This window comes from Serinus canaria, chromosome 3 (genome assembly GCF_022539315.1).
Source record: "Serinus canaria isolate serCan28SL12 chromosome 3, serCan2020, whole genome shotgun sequence".
Taxonomy (NCBI): Eukaryota; Metazoa; Chordata; class Aves; order Passeriformes; family Fringillidae; genus Serinus; species Serinus canaria.
Genome location: NC_066316.1, coordinates 12,529,912 through 12,535,695, shown reverse-complemented (window position 1 = coordinate 12,535,695; position 5,784 = coordinate 12,529,912).

The following is a 5,784-nucleotide window of genomic DNA, read 5'->3' as shown; positions in this document are numbered from 1 at the left end:
CACAATTGTTCTGTCCCAAACTCCAGATTGTATCCAGGTGGGGATGCTTAGTTCCTCCTCCTGGGCACAGCATTTCACAATGCCCTGTTATAATTGTATGAGGCATGAGGTGTGTCCATTAGACAGAAATGGCTCCCAGAGGGAGTTATCTCTGAGTCATGGGGAAAGGCATTGATGGGCCCATTAATAGGAGATGAGGAAAAGAACAATGCTCCTCCTGGTTTCAACAGCTCTTGAGGATGGGACTGGAATACATCTTTATACTGTAACCAAGGACAATAGTGAGTATTGTCAATGATCATGCAGCCCACAAAGAGCTGGAGCTGAATCCAGAAATGCCTGTTCCACCTATGCAGGAATTCATTACTCTGGCAAGCGCTGGACCATGGGAACAAATGATCTCTCAGTTCTGGGCTGAATGGCACCCTGTTGTCTCGTTCACAGGGGTCCCAGGATGAGGGAAGAGACGAGAAAGTTGACTCCATGTATCAGAAGGCTTGATTTATTATTATATGATAGATAATATATTAAAACTATACTAGAAGAATAGAGGAAAGGATCTCACTACAAGGCTAAGCTAAGAATAGAAAAGGAATGAATCAACAAAGTCTTGTCTCAGACCGAGACCGGCCGGACAGGTGAACTGTGATTGGCTCTTAATTGGAAACAGCCTGACGAGGCCAATCAGAGATTTCCCCTGTTGCATTCCACAGCAGCAGATAAGAATTGTTTACAGGTTGTTCCTGAGGCCTCTCAGTTTCTCAGGAGGGGAGAAATCCTAAGGAAAGGATTTTTCATAAAACATGTCGGTGACAGCACCCAGACTCCAATTTAGATTTGAGGAACCCTTGTCACTTGTTCTTGACCTCACAGTCTGCTCAAACTCCTGCAAAGAACAGAGCTGGACTGCTGTCCTGGGTAAATGTACATACAGGTGACTTTTCCAAAGCAGTGCATCTTTTCCCAGTGAAATACACAACCTTTTCTTACCTATGGAATTGTGATTGAAGACGCCTGTGAGCCAGCTCTGTGTGAGATTGCAGAGGAGCAAAGCTTTGGCATTTGGGCACACTCCTCTTGCTTTCTTTGCTCAGGTCTTTGGGGACCACAGAACACATCCAGGTAGAAAACTTTGGACTAGACAGGATCCTTTGGGTCCATTGTCCCCCAAACATGTGAACAGGTGGCCCTGTTGTAATGCCAAGTAACAAAGAGCAGCACAAATGATACAAAGAACTCATGGCAAAAGGGGAAGAGGAGAGCCCCAGTGATGAAAGGACGTGGCAAGACACTGACACATCGAGGGAGCTGCACTCGCAGAATCTCTAGGCTAGCAGGTCCAGGTCTCAAATTTTCTGTTTGGTTTATTTGAATTTATTTGATTTAACTTTTTTTAAATCATCAAAATAAAATACATACAATTAAAGATATATAATCAGAATTTTAAAAATAAAATCAAAACACATTTATTCAAAACTACTTCTAAAGATCAGAACATATGTACATCTGCAGCTTTAAAGCATAACACATAAATTCTCTTCTTCAAACACTCTTCAGGCGGGCGGCAGATTCTTCCTGAGCTTAGAGGAAAGAGAGCTCTTCTGGATGGGAGGTAAGGAGAACATTGAAGTGTCCAGAGAAAACTTCTGGGTGAGACTGTAGCCAGTCAGATCTGCAAAGGGGAGACACAAAGTGTGACAGAGGCTGCAGTGCAAACCTAAAGCATCTTAAGTGTGATAAATACATTACAGTGTTGGCTTCCACAAACTTTGGAGTGAACACTATGTGTTTTATAACATTGACTTTTGTCAAGGTTAAGGCTTTGAGTTCTTTTAATATGAAGGTTGTGTTGTGATGATGTTAACATTTAACCAATGAAAGAATCAAGGCCCATTGATTGTATGGAAAAGCAGCAGACACCACAGCGAGGATGACTGCACATGCTCTGAAGGGGAGGGATTCAGGAGGAACCATGTTAAAGTATTTGAATGTGAATGACCATTTATGAATATGTATTTGGCTGTTGCAATACCCAGGGTATATTAAGGGTATTGCTGTGTTGATTGGTGTAGAGGGTAATCTTGTCCCCCAATGAGTTGCAGCTGGACCAGTTGCTGAAGATTGGAGGTGGGCCTGATCTTGACAGGCCACACCTGTAACCAGCAAGAACTAGTGATATATAAGAGTAAGGAAAGTAGAGTGAGGGGAGTCAGATTACTACTGCAAGGACCCGCAACAGTCAGTGTGTAGAGGAGCTGCCTGTGAGGAACATCAAGAAGGTATGAAGCTCTGATAATACGAAATCCTTGTGCTATGATGATGCTAGAACTTATGATATCTAAGACAAAAAATGGCGACCCCTATGTGATTCAGGATTAAACTATATTGCCCCTTGGATTTGGCAGGACCTGTGGATTCGGGACTAAACTATATTGCCCTGTGGATTCGGGGGAAACCGGACTTGACTAAATAACCCAGTGGATTCGGGGGAAACAGGACTTGAACACTAAACTATTGTCAAAATATAATAATTACAGCTATTGGTGTTTGCTAAATATGAGTGTAAAAGACCTTGAAGATAAGTGCTTTTGTAAATTGGGAAAAGCTGTAGAACTGAACTAATATTTAGAAATATATATATATATATATATATATATATATCTGTGCTGTAACGTGCTGTTTTGAACACTTGTATAACTCTTAATTCTAAATGAAATATAAAGATATGTCATAACATTAATTTATTTGAATATATACTTCTGGAAATGCTGCAACTCTGTGGTTAAAAGAAAAAGGGGGAATTATAGAGGGTAATCTTGTCCCTCAATGAGTTGCAGCTGGACCAGTTGCTGAAGATTGGAGGTGGGCCTGATCTTGACAGGCCACACCTGTAACCAACAAGAACTAGTGATATATAAGAGTAAGGAAAGCAGAGTGAGGGGAGTCAGATTACTACTGCAGGGACCTGGAACAGTCAGCGAGTAGAGGAGCTGCCTATGAGGAACATCAAGGTATGAAGCTCTGATAATACGAAATCCTTGTGCTATGATGATGTTAGAACTTGTGATTTCTAAGACAACAGATTGGTGCACTTCTGGTTGCGGCTAAGCATCCAGCACTGTTCCTTTTGCTTTACTGACATTGTCCCCTGTTGTCTCTTATTAAATTTCCTTTAAATTTTATCTGAGGTGTAGGCTTTGTTTATCACACGAAGCTACATGTTTCATGGGACACATTTCCTTGGAAGCTTCTAAACAGCTGCACAGGGAAACATGCTCCTGCTGGCAGATACTTGAGGCAGGCCAAGGGAAAATCCTGCCACACTTCCCCAGAGCTAGCACAGGAACAGCCTGGCCTCTGGGCTGCCCTGGGACAGCAGGGAGCCCAGAGCCCTGTGCTCTCCAGGAATGGCTCAGCTGCACATGCACAACCCTGCTCCTCTCCCTGCCCCACATCTCAGCAGCCCTACAGCTCCAGGGGCCCTGGCAGCAGCACAGCTCCTTGCAGGGGGCACATGCAAGGCACAACTCTTCCCTGCCAATGTGCACAGCCTCTCTGGGCTGCCACAGGACCCTTCCTCCCAACTGAGAGTAGCTCACATCCAACCTCACCTCTGTTTGAGGCTGAGCCATGCTCAGCCTTCACCTTGTCCTCCCTGGCAGTGACTCTGGGTCCAGCGCTGCTCTGCGGCCTCCGCCGGGGCTCCTGGGCCAAGGCCCCCTGAGCCCACCAGGACCCCAGACCACCATGGTTCTACACACCATCCTTGCAGTTAGGCAGGAAAGGGAGGGTCCTTGGGAATGGAGGATGCTCAGGAATCCCACTTTACAATCAACCCATTTAATAGGTGGGGCACTCATGGGGCTTTTTAATTAATCAGAAGATTGCTTTGTTTTTATTTTTCATGAAACTAGCATGCATTTAATTCCTCTTACAGTACTGATTTAGCAAGTAGGAAGAGAAAGATGGAAGGTGGAATGATAAGAGGAAGAAAAAGATTACTTCTTGAGACTTGGGCTTCTGTGAATACCTAGTAAAGATCCACACAGTTGTGGATGCTATTTCTGCAAATCAGAAAGACCTCTCAGCAAGCAGGCAGGCCCAGGAAATTTATTTGTAGTGAGACCCAACACTGATGGCAAAGAAAGCAACAGGATTTGCATCTCATGACCATCTCCAATTTGGGGTCAGCTCTGGCCACAGTCCCTGTCCTGGCTGACACTATGAGGGATTTGGCCACAGTCAAAAAGGATGAAGCAGTGTAAACTAATGAGACAATGCTGTGAAGCCATGGGTGTCCTTGCAGGGTCATCTGTAGCTGTCAGCCACCTACTCTGACACAGAGCCAGCACTGATCACCATGGACCAGTTGTCCCTGAAATCTGGGGAAATTATTTTTCATTTGTCTCTGGCCGTTTAGCTCCTTCCTATCCTCACCTTTCCCTTCCATGGTCTTGCCTTTTTTAGTAAAATCTATCTCCAAACCTGTGCTTCTGCCTGGCAGGGGTGTCTGGGTTTGAATCTGGGATGGCTCTCGCAGTTGGCAGCCACGGGAGCTTGGTACCCAGCCTTAGAACAAGGCCGGGTGACTCCAATCGCCAGCGCTCGGCACAGAGAGGCAGAGCCAGACGCGTCTGCTGCTGCTGGGGCCGTGTCAAGCACAACCTTCACAACGCCAGTTCTGGGTTGGGTTTTGCACTTTTGGGATTTTTGTTTGTTTGCTTGTTTCTCTTCACAACAAAAAGAGTGCTGGCACATGAACAATAACACCTCACATTAGAAGTAAAAGAAGCTTTGCACTCCCATTAGATGTCCCAAGTATTTAGGGAGCCTGTATCTGCGGGAAACAAATTGACCATCCAAACATTCCACTTTTGCTCTGCTTCATTGTTCCAGGAGTTTATTCCCTGCTTTCTTTATTGCAGAGACACCCAAACCCAACATAAACATGATCTGCCTCAAAATATTTCTGATCTTGGCAGTCCCTAACAATTCAAAATTTTCTTAATGGAAATAGCACAGGGCAGGGCATTCTGAAATACTCTCCAACAGAGGTGTTAGAACTCAGAGAACTAATCATTCTTTACATTACTACACAGAGGATAAAACCATGTGGCAGCCAAGCAGTAAAAAAAAAAATAATAATACCTTTCTTAAATCAGGATTTTTATCCCCTGTAGAACAGTCAGGTCAATAATAAAAGAGTGACAAGGAAGTTTTAATGGTAGAGCCCATTTCTAGTCCAGGATTTATCCAGCAAAAACATCACCTAAATTATTAAGCAATACTATTCCCTAGCTGCATTCAGTATTCCAGCTGCATATCAGCAACAAAGGAATCATTCCTGCGGTAATCCGTGTTTTTCCTGGGCCTTATATGAGTCCAAATCCGGCTAGCATAAGACTCTAGCCCACACGGATCCGCATAGACAAAGGTAAAAGACGAGAGGCGCTCTTCTCCACGTGGGTGCAAGTATCTTGTTTATTGGCTTGGGGCAGGATACAGGTGATGGGTCACCCAGGTACAAAAGAGGGCTTGGAGCTCTCACACAGGAGGTTTTATACCCTAGGGGGTGAGGGGCGGGGGAGAGAGAACTGGAGCCAATGGGATACCACTGGGGAGGGGCGAAGCACCTGAGGGACAGACCAGGTGTGTGTAACAGGGAAGTGTGTGAGGGGGAAACCATGTGATGAGGGAGGGGGAACCCGCCACCGGTGCAACAACAACTAAATAAACTATTTAGTGCAATACAAAACATTCCAAAGGGGCCATGCCCAGGATTTG